The sequence below is a fragment of the Loxodonta africana genome, chromosome 7 (assembly GCF_030014295.1).
Source record: "Loxodonta africana isolate mLoxAfr1 chromosome 7, mLoxAfr1.hap2, whole genome shotgun sequence".
NCBI lineage: Eukaryota > Metazoa > Chordata > Mammalia > Proboscidea > Elephantidae > Loxodonta > Loxodonta africana.
Window position 1 is genome coordinate 64,517,872 of NC_087348.1, and position 18,711 is coordinate 64,536,582.

Below are 18,711 nucleotides of genomic sequence, written 5' to 3' on the forward strand. Positions count from 1 at the left end.
ATTAGAGGAAGACTTATTAACCGCCTGTGATATGCAGATGACACAACCTTCCTTGCTGGAAATGAGGAGGACTTGAAGCACTTACTAATGAATATCAAAGACCACAACCTTCAGTATGGATTACGCCTTAACACAAAGAAAATAAAAATCCTCTCAAATGGACCGATAAGCAACATCATGATAACAGAGAAAAGATTGAAGTTGTCAAGGATTTCATTTTATTTGGATCCACAATCAATGCCCATGGAAGCAGCAGCTCCAAATTCACCCTTTTTGACTGCTGTATGAAAATAGATCTGGACCCTTTAAATATTTTTCCTTTGCTGGGACACCGAAGCTAGAGGGCGCAGGAGAGACATGAAGAAGGAAAGATTTTTGCTTCCCAGTTCCTTTGTGGAAACCCTGGTAGTATCATGGTTAACAGCTCAGGCTGCTAACCAAAGGTCGGCAGTTTGAATCACCAGGTGCTCCTTGGAAATCCTATGGGACAGTTCTACTCATAGTTCTTGCTATGAGTCGGAATTGACTGATGGAAAGGGTTTGTTTGGTTTTTTTAAGTCCTTTTGTGAATAGCCCTGTAGAATGCAGTAGTTAAGCGCTCGCTGTTAATTGAAAAGTCAGCGGTTGAATCCACCAGCACTCTGCGGAGAAAGATGTGACGGTATACTTTCACAAAGATTACAGCCTAGGGAACCCTATGTGGCAGCTCTACTCTGTCCTCTAGGATTGGTATGAGTTGGAATCCACCTGACGGCAATGGGTTAGTCCCCTTGTGTTCTCTAAGCAGGCTTCTGCAGTCCGCTTGGCTTCTCTATCCCCTCCAGCCATTCCTGCATTGCGTAGCAGTCAGTAGCACCAGTGACCAGCAGCTTTCCCCCCAGCGCCCTCCTTTGGGTGGTTTTGTAGTGGAGAACATCTAGTGAGATACCTTCCTGTGAACAGCTTTCCCCAGCACCCTAGAGGGCAGATTTCCAACAAGTTCCAGAGGGGAGATTGCCAGCAAATTCTTCCAGCTTCTCTGCCAGTCAATCTGCCACAGCCATGTCCTGCCCAACAAGGTCTGGATCTCAGCCACAGAGGTGGTGGCGATCTTCCTTGAATGCTCTACCTGCATCCTGGAGGTAGAAATTACTCTTTATATCTACTATTTCTATATTCTTTACAATTCTCCTTTGTTCTTACTAGTCAATCCTTCATCACTCCAGTCTCCTCTTATAGTTAATAGCTCTTCATATTAAACTTCTTTTTCAAATTACTGTGTGATTTCTTTCTCCTGATTGTACACAGACGGATACAATATCTGCCATACTGCATGGTTTGGATGCTCCATGGTTTTATTCTATCGTTCTCCTACGTAACCTGTCCCACTCATTCTCCTGTTTCAGCAAATGGTCTTGCTTTTTATTTGATTGAGAAAAGAAATCTGTCTCATATGGTGGCCTCATGTCTACTTCAAAATATCTTTATTTTCATCTTCCCTCTTCCTTTATTCTTTTCTTTGAGGAAAAGTGTCTCTCCCTCTTCCAAGGCTAACCTTGCCTTCTGTGTTTCATCCATTTTGTTCATTAAACTAGCATTTACTGAGCTCCTTCTATGAGGCAGGCCCTGTACTAGGGGCTAGGGATGTAGAGATAAACAAGACACAGTTCCTGTACTCTCAGTGCCGTTTAACTTTCTTCTTGAAGCTTGCTCTATCTTGAGGCTTCTGTCTTATCCCTTCAGACATGTCCTACCTACTGGTGCCTTCCCTTTAGCCTGCACAGGTGTTGCCATGTTCCCTCTGTAAAGATTGCTTCCCTGTACCCAGCTTCTTTCTCACTCTTTGACTTTATTGTAAACTTCCCACTGCCCCCACTTTCTCTCATCTCATTTTCCCTTCTCCCTTGTAATCTGGGCTCTGTCACTGCCCCTGCCATATACTCTACTGAAACTACTGCCTAGGAAGTCAAGGATTATGTACTAATCCCAATTCAAAGAACTTTTCTTGTGCTTCATTGTGCTCAACGTCTCTGCACTTCAGTACTGCTGAATACATCCTCCTAAAAACTTTCTCCTCCTCAGTTTGACCTTCCTAGTTCTCCCTGTGTCTTTCTGACCACTCCTCAGTGTCTTTTCTTGGCTCTTACTCAAATCATTAAGAAAAATTAAAAATGCAATAGAAAAACAGGGCAAAATATATCATAACAGTTAAATATGGTAGCTGATGCTTTAGTTATAAGGAACAGGAAAAAAATCCAACTCAAATTAGCTTAAACATAAGGAGTAGTATGTAGTAGAAATACTAGGACATGCATGGAAATGAAAAATACCGCACTTAGAATAATTGTCACTTCTTCAGTAAACTGAGGAAAATGTGATTTGGGATGGGTACACAAGGGCTTCAGCTATGTTTGTAATGTTTCAGCCCATAAGCTGGGTGGTGACTACATAGGTGATCATTATATTATCTTTTGTGCCTTTTTGTTTTTCTGAAATATATTATAATAAAAGAGGCATGGTAATATACACCAACTGCCTAGGACATGGTAGGTATGCAATAAATTAGAGCTATTATTCTTTTTTAAATATACAGTATGTGAACTGGCTCACGTAGTTGAAAAAGCATAGGAGAAATGTTGAATAAACATGGAAAATGGTCACATGATTCAACTCACTCTCCCTCTTGAACCCTCACTAACGTAATAAAAATCGTAATAAGAACAACAGCAATAAACAAGGCAATTATTAATTCCAAGAAAATGAGTTGCATGTGAAAAAAAGATGTTGGTACTGTACTATGTGCCTCCACAGTGAACAATAGTTAGATAAGAAAAATGCAAACATGGGCTATTATTTTTCTAAAAATTGTGGTATTATCTATGTTGAGATTGGAGAAAAAGGCAGTGATGTTATAGTAGAGCTGAGTCCTTATCTAGCATAGTGAGAGGTAGATACAGTCTAAAATTGAAAAAACAAGACATGGCAATTATAATAGATATTATTTACATATAAAGGTTAAATATCAGGGGAAGCATTCACAAGAGTTGAGACTGGTTGGCTCTGGGATGGTATCTTGTGATAGTAAAGTAGCTTCAGCCATTACAGGCCTCATATTAGCATACCTAACCATCTAGAGCAGTTGTCTTTCTCTACTGTCTTCGTTACCTAGTGCTGCTGTAACAGAAGTACTGTAAGTGGGTGGCTTTAAAGAACAGAAATTAATTTTCTCCCAATTCAAGGGGCTAGAAGTCTGAATTCAGAGAGTGTCCCTAGAGGGAGGTCCTTCCTTGTCTGTAGTCCTGGGAGCTCTTGGCATTCCATGGTATGTTTCTATAATGATCTCAGATCCCATAAGGTATAAATCACTACTATGCTTTCAAAATATATATGTACAATCAGTAATAATATGAACTGAGAAAACAACTTCCCTAATCTCTAACCTTGAAGAACAAATGTGAAATTCAGTTAATCTCCAACCCTGGAAAGATATACTAGTTTTTGATATCACACTGGCCTTTTTGTGTGAGGCCCAGGTGAGAATTTCACACATAAACCCTAAAGTTCTGCTCACTTACTAAGAGAAGAGGCAAAGGGATCTTTCTATAGTCTCTTCCTCTCTCTGAAGACCAGGAGGCTGCGGAGACTTTGCTTGCCACTGCTGATCTCAGACCCTAGCTATGAGGTACCTCTACTGAAATGGAGCCATAGTTAAGCCTTCCCCTGAGATCTCTCCTTAAAGGTAAAAGCCTGAAGTCTAAAAATTTGCATTCTAGCTATTTAACTGACATTGCCATTTTAATTGTTAATTCTGATTCTCTGGTTCTGAATGAATGTTGTCAGGTCTTACATGTGTGCCTTGCCAGGACTACCTTGCAATAAACTAAACGAGTTTATGCATAATAAACTGAGTATCTTTCTTAATTTTATAAGATAAAACCCTAGGCAAACACTGCCTTTTCCCTGGTTGTGTCTCTGTGTCTATTCTGCTCTTTTATAACTCAGACGTGATTAGGTTTGGGATCTATCCTATCTGATGTGACCTCATCGCTATTATTGTTATGTGCCTTCTAGTCAGTTCCAACTCATAGCGACCGTATGTACAACAGAAGGAAACACTGCCTGGTCCTGCGCTATCCTCACAATCATTGTTATGCTTGAGGCCATTGTTGCAGCCACTGCGTCAATCCATCTCATTGAGGGTCTTCCTCTTCTTCGCTGACCCTCTGCTTTAACAAGCATGATGTCCTTCTCCAGGAACCGATCCCTCCTATGACTCTGTGAACATTAACAAAAGGAAAACTCTATTTCCAAACAGGATCACATCCACAGGTACAGGGTTAGGATTTCAACACATATTTGGGTGTGGGGGAGGGGGGCACAATTCAACCCATAACACCTACTATGGTACTAAAGTCCCGGACCTGGAAAATGTCAGGGCCTAATTGCAGGGCCACACTATGATTTCACGGGCCCTGGACCCATTTGCCTTCGTGGGAACCATCCTCTGTTTAAAACAAAAAAAATTCAAAATTGTATTTTACGACTACATTGGTGGTAAAGATGAGTATCTTAATAACATATCTTTTAAAAACATCTTTAGCATAGATGTGCATTTTTTTTCTTTCTGATTTTACTGGATGTAAAACATTTTCAAGGGCCCTTAAAAGGACTGTGAGCTCTAGACACTATGCCTACTGTGCCTGAAGGATAGATCATCCCAGTGGTTCAGTGCTCAGCTGCTAACCAAAAGGTGGTGGTTTGACTCCTTGGAAACCCCATGGGACGCTTCTACTCTGACCTATAGCATCTCTATGAGTCGGAAACCAACTCCACAGCAATGGGTTTGGTTTTTTTTTGGGGGGGGTGGTTTGCATGATAGATTTAAGCCTGGATTGATGGATTTCTTTGATTTAATCACTTGGAAAATGAGGGTAGTGTTATGCAGATTAGATTATGGCAATCAGGGACCACCCTAGACCTGGGAGGGGAGTCCATCCCACCCAGATTGAATTTCTGCTATACAATGGATGAAGGAATAGGATGGATGCCAGGGAAATAATTGAAATATCCACCGCAGATGTGAACAATTTAAAGGAGAAGAAAAACAACAACAGATTATCAATTAGCATATGAAAAGATGTTGGCTAGTAATTGCGAATATGCAAAATAAAACAACAATGAGATATTTTTCACCCATCAAATTGGCAAAAATTAAGTTTGATAATATCCAGAGCTGACGAGGTATAGAGAAAAGGGTGCTCCTAAATTGTTAAAAAAAAAAAAAAAAAGAAAATTGTTAATGGGAACCTAAATTTGTCCACCCTTTTTGGAGCGCAATGTGGCAGTAGCTATCAAAATTTTAAATGTGCATGTCCTTCGTCCCAGCGGTTCAATTCTTGGTACTAATATCAAACTCTACTCTGTCCTTGGTTGTTGGTTTGAATCACTATGAGTCAGAATCGACTCGATAGCACACAACAACAAAACAATAAACGTAGGTTGACATGAGCACATTTGCACAAAAAAAAGTCCAAGGATATTCATTGCAGCATTGTTCATAATAGTAAAAATTGTAAGAAGCCTTAAAATTTATTAATAGTGAAGTGGTTTAAAAAAACCATGCTAAATACATACTGTGGAATACGCTGAAGCAGCTGTAAAAATAAAGTATATCTGCATGTACTGACACAAAAAGAGCGTCAAGACATATCTTAAAGTGAAAAAACAAGCTGTAAAACAACACTGCTACATAAAATACATAGAATGATCCAATTTCTATAAACAAGCCAATGACACAAAATAGAATTATGTATTACTGAATATACTTATTCTAGATTTGTATTGGTATGCAAATATTATTTATATGTATATTCAATGTATACTATGTAAATACCTACATAGTGTACATTTTAGGAGTAATCGTGCATATGAAAATGTTTCAAAAGAACACACAGCAACCTGATGTGGTAGTTTTCTCTGGTGAGAGGAGTGAGATTGAGTGGGGCTGATGGGGAACTTTTATGTTATTTATATTGTTTACAATGTTTTTACATCAAGCATTATATTCAAATACTGTGTAATGCATACATTAAAAAAGAAAAAAGTGCCTAAAGTCACATAGCCCTTCCATGGCAAAGCTAAGATTAAAACCTAGACTAGAGCCTGGCAAAAACCCAGAAGATTTTATTATTCCCTATGCACAATACTCTACCACTCATCTGTCAGTTTGTTGTACAGTGGTGGCTTGTGTATTCCTGTGATGCTGGAAGCCATGCCACCAATATTTGAAATACGAGTAGGGTCACCCACGATGGACAGGTTTCAGCAGAGCTTCCAGGCTAAGACAGACTAGGAAGAAAGTCCTGGCAGTCTACTTCTGAAAAAAATTGGCCAATGAAAACCATATGAATAGCAGTGGAACATTGTCTGATATAGTGCCAAAAGATGAGCCACTCATGTCGGAAGGCACTCAAAATATGACTGGGGAAGAGCTGCCTCCTCAAAGTAGAGTCTACCTTAATGATGTAGATGGAGTAAAACTTTCGAGATCTTCATTTGCTAATGTGGCACAACTCAAAATGAGAAGAAACAGCTGCAAATATCCATTAATAATAGGAACATGGAATGCACAAAGTATGAATCCAGGAAAACTGGAAATTATCAAAAATGAAACGGAACGCATAAACATCAAAATCCTAGGCATTAGTGAGCTGAAATGGACTGGTATTGGCCATTTTGAAACGGATAACCGTGTGGTCTACTATGCCAGGAATAACAAATTGAAGAGGAATGGTGTCACATTCGTTGTCAAAAAGAATATTTCAAAATCTATCATGAAGTATGGAAACCCTGGTGGAGTAGTGGTTAAGTGCTATGGGTGCTAACCAAGAGCTCAGGGGTTCAAATACACCAGGTACTCCTTGGAAACTCTATCGGGCAGGTCTACTCTGTCCTATAGGGTCGCTATGAGTTGGAATTGACTCGACGGCAGTGGGTTTGGTTTCTGGCTTGGTTTTATCACGAAGTACATTGATGTCAGTGATAGAATAATATCCATACACCTACCAGGAAGACTAGCTAATATACCTACTATTCAAATTTACACACCAACCACTACAGCCAGAGATGACGAAATTGAAGATTTTTACTAACTTCTGCAGTCTGAAATTGATTGAACGTGCAATCAGTGTGCATTTATAATTACTGGTGATTGGAATGGTAAAGTTGGAAACAAAGAAGGATCGGTAGTTGGAAAATATGTCCTTGGTGATAGAAATGATAATGGAGATCACATGATAAAATTTTGCAAAACCAATGACTTCCTCATTGCAAATACCTTTTTTCAACAACATAAATGGTGACTATACATGTGGACCTCACTGGATGGAATATACAGGAATCAAATTGACTACGTCTTTTTTTTTTTTTTTTTTTATGGAAAGAGACGATAGAGAAGCTCAATGTCATCAGTCAGAACGAGGCCAGGGGTCGACTGTGGAACACACCATCAATTTCTTGTATGCAGAAGTTGAAGTTGAAGCTGAAAAAATTAAAACAAGTCCATAAGAACTAAAGTATGACCTTCAGTATATCCCACCTGAATTTAGAGACCATCTCAAGAATAGATTTGATGCTTTGAACACTAATGGCCAAAGACCAGACAAGTTGTGGAGTGACATCTAGGACACCATACATGAAGAAAGCAAAAGGTCATTCATTAAAAAGACAGGAAAGAAAGAATAGACCAAAATAGATGTCAGAAGAGACTCTGAAACTTGCTCTTGAATGTCAAGCATCTAAAGCAAAAGGAAGAAATGATGAAGTAAAAGAGCTGAACAGAAGGTTTCAAAGGGCAGCTCAAGAAGACAAAGTAAATTATTATAACGACACATGCAAAGACCTGGAGTTAGAAAACCAAGAGGGAAGAACATGCTTAGCATTTCTCAACTTGAAAGAGCTGTAGTAAAAATTCTAGCCTCGAGTTGCAATATTGATGGATTCTATGGGCAAAACACTGAACAACTCAGGAAGCATCAAAAGAAAATAGAAAGAATATGCAGAGTCACTGTACCAAAAAGAATTGGTTGACGTTCAACCATGTCAGGAGGAAGCATATGACTAAGAACTAATGGTACGGAAGGAAGAAGTCCAGGCTGCACTGAAGGCATTGGCAAAAAACATGGCTTCATGTATTGATGGAATACTAATCGGCATGTTTCAACAAACGGATGCACCTCTGGAATTGCTCACTTGTCTATGCCAAGAAATTTGGAAGACAGCTACCTGGCCAATCAACTGGAAGAGATCCATATTTATGCCTATTCCAAAGAAAAGTGATCCAACCAAATGTGGAAATTATCAAACAATATTATTTATATCATATCCAAGTAAATTTCCGCTGAAGTTCACTCTAAAGCAGTTGCAGCAGTGCATCAATAGGGAACTGCCAGAAATTCTAGTCTGATTCAGAAGAGGACGTCCAACGAGGGGTATCACTGCTGATGTCAGGTGGATCCTGGCTGAAAGCAGAGAATACCAGAAGGGTGTTCACCTGTGTTTTATTGACTATGCAAAGGCATTTGACTGTGTGGATCATAACAAATTATGGATAACATTGTGAAGAATGGAAATTCCGGAACACATAATTGTGCTCATGAGGAATCTGTACATAGACGAAGAGGCAGTCCTTCAAACAGAACAGATGATACTGCGTGGTTTAAAGTCAGGAAAGGTGTATGTCAGATTGTATCATTTCACCATACTTATTCAACCTGTACGCTGTGCAAATAATCCCATAAACTTGGCTATTTGAAGAAGAACACAGCATCAGGATAGGAGGAAGATTCATTAACAACCTGTGATATGCAGATAACACAACCTTGCTTGCTGGAAGTGAAGGGGACTTGAAGCACTCACTGATAAAGATCAAAAACTATAGCCTTCAGTATGGATTACCCCCAACATAAAACAAAAATCATCACAACTGCATCAATGAGCAATACCATGATAAATGGAGAAAAGATTGAAGTTGTCAAGGATTTTGTTTTACTTGAATCCACAATCCATGGAAGCAGCAGTCAAGAAATCAAACAATGCATTGCATTGGGTAAATCTTCTGCAAAAGACCTCTATAAAGTGTTAAAAAGCAAAGACGTCACTTTGAGGACGGAGGTGCACCTCACCCAAGATATTGAATATACCGTGGACTGCCAAAAGAATGAACAAATCTGTTTTGGAAGAAGTATAGCCAGAATCTCCTTAGAAACAAGGATGGCAAGCCTTTATCTCACATACTTTGGACATATTATCAGGAGGGACCAGTCCCTGGAGAAGGATATCATACTTGGTAAAATTGAGGGTCAGTGAAAAAGAGGAAGGCCCTCAATGAGATGGACTGATACAGTGGCTGCAACATAGACTCAGGCATGACATTCATAAGGTGGCCAGGACTGGGCAGTGTTTTCTTCTGTTGTACATAGGGTCGCTATGAATTTGAACCAACCCAAGGGCACCTAACAACAACAAGAATTGTCTTGAAATAACACAGTCACCTCACATTCCATTAACCTAATCACTGTGTTCTCCCCTTGCCACACTGATGAAACTGCTTATAAAAGCCTTGCTTTCAGAGGGGCAGTTGCTTAACTGCTGGAGGCTAAAAGTCTGAATTCAGGACACCGCCTATAGGGGAAGGCTCTCTCTCTCTGTCTGCTTTGGTTGAAGATCCTTGTCTCAGCTTCTGTAGACCCAGTATTCCTCAGTTCCTTGGTGATCTTCACGGGCATCTATCATCTGCTCCCCTGCTCCCCAGCTTTGTGCTTCCTTTTCTCTGTGTCTCTGCTCTCCTTTTGCTTTACCTGCTCGACATTCAAGAGCAAGTTTTAGAGTCTCCTCTGACATCCATCTTGGTCTTTTCTTCCTTTTCAATGAGCTCTTGCTTTCTTCATGTATGATGTCCTTGATGTCATTCCACAACTGGTCTGGTCTTCCATCACTAGTGTTCAGTGCATCAAATGTATTCTTCAGATGGTCTCTAAATTCAGGTGGGATACACTCAAGTTATAATATCACACGCAAGTAAAATTTTGCTGAAGATGATTCAAAAACGGCTGCAGCAGTATATCGACAAAAAACTGCCAGAAATACAGGCCAGTTTCAGAAGAGGACATGGAACCAGGGATATCATTGCTGATGTCAGATGGATCCTGGCTGAAAGCAGAGAATACCAGAAGGATGTTTACCTGTGTTTTATTGACTATGCAAAGGCATTCAACTGTGTGGATCATAACAAATTATAGATAACATTGCAAAGAATGGGAATTCCAGAACACTTAATTGTTCTTATGAGGAACCTTGACATAGATCAAGCGGCAGTTGTTCGGACAGAACAAGGGAATACTGTCAGGAAAGGTATGCGTCAGGGTTGTATTCTTTCACCATACCTATTCAACCTATATGCTGACCAAATAATCCAAGAAGCTGGACTATATGAAGAAGAATGAGGCATCAGGATTGGAAGAAGTCTCATTAACAACCTGCATTATGCAGATGACACAACCTTGCTTGCTGAAAGTGAAAAGGACTTGAAGCACTTACCAAAGAAGATCAAAGACCACAGCCTTCAGTATGGATTGCACCTCAACATAAAAAAACAAAAATCCTCACAACTGGACCAATGAGCAACATCATGATAAACGGAGAAAAGATTGAAGTTGTCAAGGATTTCATTTTACTTGGATCCACAATCAACAGCCATGGAAGCAGCAGTCAAGAAGTCAAAAGACGCATTGCGTTGGGTAAATCTGCTGCAAAGGACCTCTTTAAAGTGTTAAAGAGCAAAGATGTCACCTTGAAGACTAAGGTGAGCCTGACCCAAGCCATGGTATTTTCAATCACATCATATGTGTGTGAAAGCTGGACAATGAATAAGGAACACCGAAGAAGAATTGATATCTTTGAATTGCGGTGTTGGGGAAGAATCTTGAATACACCATGGACTGCAAAAGAACGAACAAACCTGTCTTAGAAGAAGTACAGCCAGAATGCTCCTTAAAAGCAAGGATGGCGAGACTGCATCTTACATACTTTGGTTAGGAGGGATCAGTCCCTGGAGAAGGACATCATGCTTGGCAAAGTACAGGGTCAGCAGAAAAGAGGAAGACCCTCAACAAGGTGGATTGACACAGTGGCTGCAACAATGAGCTCAGGCATAACAACGATTGTAAGGATGGCTCAGGACCGGGCAGTGTTTCGTTCTGTTGTGCATCGGGTTGCTATGAGTCGGACCCGACGCGACAGCACCTAGCAACAATATGCTCTCCTTATAACCGGTGTCTTAGTCATCTAGTGCTGCCATAACAGAAATACCACAAGTGGATGGGTTTAACAAAGAGAAATTTATTTTCTCACAGTCTAGTAGGTTACAAGTCCGAATTCAGGGCATCGGCTCCGGGGGAAGGCTTTCTCTCTCTGTTGGCTCTGTCTTCTATCTTTCCCTGGTCGAGGAGCTTCTCAGTCACAGGAATCCAGTGTAAAAAGGAAATGCTCTGCCCCTGGTGCTGCTTTCTTGGACGGATGAGGTTCCTAACTCTCTGCTTGCTTCCCTTTCCTTTTATCTCTTGAGAGAGAAAATGTGGTACAGGCCACACCCCAGGGAAACTCCCTTTTGAATCAGGGAGGTGACCTGAGTAATCCTTTTAACCACAGGCAGAGATTATGATTTATAACACATAGAAAAATCACAAAATGGAGGACAACTACACATGGCCTAACCAAGTTGACACATATTTTGGGGGGACATGATTCAATCCATTACACTCCACTCTTTGGCCCCCAAAAATTCACATCCTTGCAACATGCAAACATATTCATCCCATCATATCATAGCAAAAGTCTTAACTCCAAGTCCAAAATCCAAAAATTCCTCTTTATCTTTGAAATCTAGAATACAAGTTATCTGCTTCCAAAGGTACAGGCACAAGCTAGACATTTTCATTACAAATGGGAGAAACTGAGGGAAAGAAGGGATAACAGGCACCAAGCAAGTCAGCAGAAAACATTACATTAGCCTTCAAGCTTTGAATATAATCCTCTGTTCTCTGAGACAATTTACACAATAACCCTGCCCTCCAGCCTCTAGGTATTGGCTACCCCAACCCAAACCCCATGCCGTCGAGGCTACACTCTCTGAATTCTGAGTGGAGGCGACTGGGCCCTGGGCTTCAGCTCTGCCTTCCAGGCTCACTGGGACCGCAACTCTGCTTCGTCAGGTTTAGACACGCCATTCTTCTAGTCCATCTGAGTGGCAATTCCACCCTTAGAAACAGCAGAGGCCATGGCGCCACCCTTTGTAACCACTGAGGTCATGGCCATACCTTTTGAGGCTGAGGTGGCTCGGCTTCTTGTGTTGTCTCTTCAGCTTCTGCTTCCTGGTTTCTTAGGCCTCTTGGCTCTTTGGCCTCATGCCAGCATCTGCCCTCCTGGGGCAAGTGTTCCAAAGCACCCTGTTCCACCAGAAAGCCTCCTGCGCACAGGCACTCAGCTCTCTCTGGCTCTGTGGGTTGGCAGCAGCGCTGTCTCGCACTGGTCTCCTGGTTCTGTTGCTGTTGTCCCTTCTTTGCCATCGTGGGTTCTCTGCTGCGCTGGTCCTCTGCCGCTGTCACAACTCTGTTCATTCACAGTTTCAAAACCATTTCCACATTTTAGATATTTGTTAGGTCACCCCACTTTCTTGGTACCAAATTCTGTCTTAGTCATCTAGTGCTGCCATTTAACAGAAATACCACAAGTGGATGGCTTTAACAAAGAGAAATTAATTTTCTCACAGTCTAGTAGTTTACAAGTCCAAATTCAGGGCGTCAGCTCCAGGGGAAGGCTTTCTCTCTCTGTCAGCTCTGGAGGAAAGTCTTTGTCCTCAATCTTCCCCTGGCTGAGGAGCTTCTCAGGCACAGGAACCCCGGGTCTGAAGGATGTGCTCTGCTCTTGGTGCTGCTTTCTTGGTGGTATGAGGTTCCTAACTCTCTGCTTGCTTCCCTTTCCTTTTATCTTTTGAGAGAGAAAAGGTAGTATAGGTCACACCCCAGGGAAACACCCTTTTGGATCAGGGTGGTGACCTGAGTAATCCTTTTAACCACAGGCAGAGGTTATGATTCATAACACATAGGAAAATCACAAAATGGAGGACAACTACACATGGCCTAACCAAGTTGACACATATTTTTTGGGGACGTGATTCAATCCATTACAACTGGGAAATGATTAGACTTAGGATACAGTTTACACTAACATGGGCTTATTAATGTAACAAAGAAAACCATATTCCCAAATGGGATTACATACACAGGTATAGGGGTTAGGATTTTGTCTTAGTACTCTTGTAACAGAAATACCACAGGTTGATGGCTTTAACATATAGAAATTTATTCTCACAGTCTAGTAGGATAGAAGTTCAAATTTAGGGTGTCAGCTCCAGGGGAAGGCTTTGGAGGAAGGTCCTTACCATCAATCTTCTTCTGGACTAGGAACTTCTCTGCACAGGAAGCCCAGGGTCCAAAGGACAAGCTCTGTTCCCAGCGCTGCTTTCTTGTTGGTATGAGGTCCCCCTGTCTCTCCGCTCACTTTTTTATTTCTCAGAAGAGATTGTCTCAAGATAAAATCCAATCTTGTAAATTGAGTCCTATCTCACTAACAGAACTGCCTCCTATCTCAGCTCATTAACATCATAGAGGTAGGGTTTACAACATATAGGAAAATCACATCAGATGACAAAATGGTGGACAATTACACAGTACTGGGAATCATGGCCTAGCCAAATCGATACACATATTTTAGGGGGACACAATTTAATACATGACATTCCACCCTTTGGCCCTCGAAAATTCATGTCTTCAACACATATAAAATATATTTACCCCATCATACCTTAGCAAAAGTCTTAACTTTAAGTCTAAAATTTAAATAATTTTTTTTATCTGTGAAATCTGTAATATAAGTTATCTGTTTCTAAAGGTACAATGGCAGAACAGGCATAAGCTAGACATATGTATTACAAATGGGAGAAACTGGAGGGAAAGAAGGGACAGCAGGCACCAAGCAAGTCAGCAGAACACATTCTATTAGCCCTCAAAACCCCAAAAACCAAACTCATTACCCTCAAATCGATTCTGACTCATAGCGACCCTGTAGGACAGTGGAGAACTGTCTGGTAGAGTTTCCAAGTTGCTACTGATAGATCTGAACTGCTGACCTTTTGGTTAGCAGCTGAGCACTTAACCACTATGCCACCAGGGTTTCCCTATTAGCCCTCAAGCCTTTGAAAATAACAATTTACACAATGGCCCTGTCTTCTAGACTCTAGGTATTGGCCACACTCTCCACATTCTGAATGGAGGCCCCTTGGCCCTGGGCTTCAGCTCTGCCTTTTAGGCCCACTTGGACAGCTGTTCTCTCAGCTTTAGGCACACCAGTTTTTTTTGACTGAGTGGCAACTGTCCTTTGAAACACTAGAGGCCATGGCTCTACCCTTTGAAACCCCAGAGGTTGTGGCCATAGTCTGAGGCAGCTCAGCTTTTTGTGGTTTTTTGTCTCTTTAGCTCCTGTTTTCTCATTTTCGGGCCTCTCAGGCCTCACACCCACATTTGCCCTGCTGGGGCAAGTGTTTCAAAGCGCTGTAGCTCTGGGAGGGTGGGGGGATGACACAATTCAACCTATAACATAGGGATATATATAAATAGCTCCTTCCCCCTAACTCCTTACCTCACTCCCACCCCCAGAAGTTGTTCTTGGTGATTTTGAATAAATATATATTAGCCAGGAGTCCTCATGGTACAGTGGTTAAACACTTGGCTGCTAACCCAAAGATCAGTGGTTCAAACCCACCAGCCACTCTGCACGACAAAGATGTGGGACAGCAATCTGTTTTTGTAAAGATTACAGCCTTGGAAACCCTATGGGGCAGTTCTATACTGTCTTATAGGATCGCCATGAGTCAGAATCGACTGGACGGCAGTGGGTTTTTTACCTATTAGCTACCTAATCCAAGCCCTTTTAAATTATCTGTAACTTCATGCATTGATATGTTTTATTTATACATGTTGAAATGTGTTAATTAAAATATAAATAAGCAGTCTACCACAGTGGCTAATATCCCATGAATTCAAATCCTGGCTTTCCAACTGACTAGTTGAATAGTATTAGTCCAGTTATCTCATCTCTTTAAACCTCAGTTTTTCATCTATAAGAGAGTAACAAAAATATCTCCACCTTACAGGTGTTTATGATTAAATTAGATAAACTATGTGAAACACTTAGCATATAATAAAGACCCAAGACCTGTTATAATATTGAATATTGGGGGCTTTTTATTTATGCTGATAATTTGCATTTCTAACAAGTTCCCAGGCAATGCTAATGCCGATCATTGATTTTGTAAAAAAAAAATGTTTATTGTACCTTTCATATGCATGAGCAGGTAACCGTGCTGGTGATGGGAATACCCACCTTCTGCCGTCGAGTCGATTCCGACTCATAGCGACCCTATAGGACAGAGTAGAACTGCCCCATAGAGTTTCCAAGGAGCGCCTGGTGGATTTGAACTGCTGACTTCTTGGTTAGCAGCTGTAGTACTTAATCACTATGCCACCAGGGTTTCCAGTGATGGGTAGAATAGGATTGGCCCTGTTCTCATGTACATATCTTACAGTCTTACTTAAGAGATAATTGCTAATTAAAAAAAAAAAAGTAAACATGTAGTTAGGAACTGTGAAAGATTATATGAAGGAAAATACTGGGGGCTCTAAGAATTTATAAAAGAGGTTCTGAGCTATTTCAGAGAGAGCTTCCCTGAGAAATAATACCTGACATTTATTGAGCACTTACCATATGCTCAATAAATGTCAGGCCAGGTGCTCCTTGGAAACTCTATGGGGCAGTTCTACTCTGTCCTATAGGGTTGCTATGAGTGGGAATCGACTTGACGGAACTGGGTTTTGGTTTTGTTTTTTTTGGGTACCATATGCCACATACTAATTTACAAACCTTATGTGAATTATTTTACAGCAACCCTATCATTGCTATTTTAATTTCATGGACTATAAAACTGAAGTACAAAGATGTTAAGTACTTCCCTAAGGTCATACAATATCTAGAAATCAATACAGTTCTGCACTTGAACCCAGATAACCTCCCCTAAAGGTTTTATGGAGTGCTGGAGTAAGAGTTGAAGCCAGACCTCAGACTGGGTACATTCTGGTTGGAACACCTGCTGATAATTTGCATTTCTAACAAGTTCCCAGGCAATGCTAATGCCGATCATTAGCGGCCAATTCAGAGAACCATTAGTAAAGCAGTGGTTCTCAAAATTTATTATACGGTAAGAATCGCCCAGGGATCTTGTTGAACTGTAGATTCTGATTCAGTATATATGGGGTGGAAATGCAAATTCTCAGCAGGGGTTCAAACCGGAATCAACCAATTTGAAGCCTTGGTTGGAGCACGCCTGCTAAATGGATTAGAGAGAGAATACCAGGCAGAGGGAAGTATATGGAAAGGCCCTGGAGTGGAAGAGAGCCTGGCACATTTGAGGAAGTGAGAGAGTCTAGCAGATAAGTAAATTATGGCAGTCCTTACTGGCCTTAGTTAGGGTTAGGATCTGGGTCTTTATTCTAAGGACAATGGGAAACCTTTGAAGGATTACTGCCGGTGGTTTCCTACTCTGCCTGCTTAGCAGAGAACCACCTGAAAGAAATTGAGAGATCTCTTAGTTTTACGTTTTTACAGATGAAGAACCTGAAACCTGTCACTTTTTTCAATACACTGCACCACATAACTCATAAATCTTGAGGGTAAAATATTTGTAGTGTGGGTCTCCTGCAAATGTGAATTACATAAAACAGGTTGGTATTTAAAAGTTAAGTATGATATAGGTGATCTGTAATTTGAAAATTTCAGTTCTGCTACAGGACAAAGGTGTAATCTTCATCTCTTCCTTGAGAAGCCTGAGATGGAGAAATGTAGTTAGGACCATGAAACTGAGTAGCTTTTCCTAATATCTTAACAACTGTCATAGAGAAAACTCCAGACGCTGTTTTAGAGTAAAACAGATTTATTAAGGGTTTAAAGAATGGTTCAAATCTGGAACTACGAAGCCCATTCAAATGAAACCTTGGAGTACGAGGCACAATAATTACACAAAAAATTTATACAGTTCAGACAAAGAACAAGGTTTACATATTTTGACTGATTAGCCTTTGGTGGAGGTCACAAGAAGGGTGGGTTAAGACACAGGGAATGGGCTTCTAATGGATAATTGGGTACAGAGGTTTACAGTGATTGATTTCAGGGACTAATTACTGAGGTCTCAATTATAGTTACGCATCTTTTAGGAAGGGTCATAAAAACATCACTGTCTGATGTTAAACAGCTCAAACCAGATGTCTCGAAGATTTTGGTAACTATTTGGTACCAGGTCCTCATTTCCCAGAAAGTTGGTTGACACAAAACCCTTTTAAGTTGTCTGGAAAACTTCAGATAAGGCTGGCTCCAAGACCCTTTCAAAAAAAAAATTTTTTTTTTCATCTTTCTCATAAAGAAACATTTTTTTAGGCCCACTTTACACAAAAAGACATCTGTGTCAAGATTTCCTTCTTTACAGTGTGTTTCTTTCACATCCTGGCCTGGCAACAGAGAGAAAAATCCTCAGTTCCCAGGGCTACTAGCAATTAAGGAGCCAAATGGCAGGCGCCTGTGAAAAGTCTGGGTTAACTCTGCTGACAGCAGATAGGCAAATAAAGAGTTCAGGGCAGTCATGTAAAAGGATCAGTTTAATTTAGCAAAAACAGTTTAATTCAATCATTTAGTCCTGATCAAAAAGGCTTCATGAATTTTCTTTTACACAGTTTGAGATATAATTTACATACCATAAAACTCACTCGTTTTAAGTGCACAACGATTTTTAGTAAATTTAGTTGTGCAATCAACATCACAGTCCAGTTTTGGAGCATTTCCACTACACTGAAAAGGTTCCTAGTACACGTTTGCCGTCAATCTCCTGCCCTTTCCCAGCCCCAGGTTTCCCTCATATTTTCTGTATTTTACTGAGTCGAAATGACCTTACAGACCGAAGATAGCTCTTTAAAGGAAACCGGGACTAGACTTGCAATGAATGCGGGGCATATGTTTATCAGTGAGCCAAGTGTGTCAAGGACGGGTCTGTGTGTGAGGAAGCGCAGGGCACGAATTCCTTCATTCCTCTGAGTAAAAACACAGGTTGGCTGCCCTACGTGGAGCTTATTATATAAATGGGGTAAAAGCAGTACGCGTGTGTCTCTATGCATGGCAGGTGTGCATCTGTGTAGGAGGTGAGCACACTGCATGTGCCAGGACGTGATGAGTAATATCCAAGACAGAGGACCAGTCGGTGTCGTGTGCGCTTGCGCACCTTCAGGAGCACCTAGAAACCAGTAACTGCAATCACCGGCTGGAGAGCTTTAGGTTCTTCTCTTGGGCTACTGCCGTTTCGGATGTGAGCATCCACCCTTGACACCCAACGAGTCCAGGCCTCGCAGGTAATCCCCCACTCCCTCGCTTTCCCGACCCAGAGCTTACTACGAGCACCAATACAATCAGGCCGCGCACCAGCGCTGCCAAGGAAGCCGCTTAGCCACACCCCGCAGCTTACTAGGCCGCCTCTCCTTGGTAGGTAAAGGGCTTAGTCCCGCCTCTTGAGGCTGACGC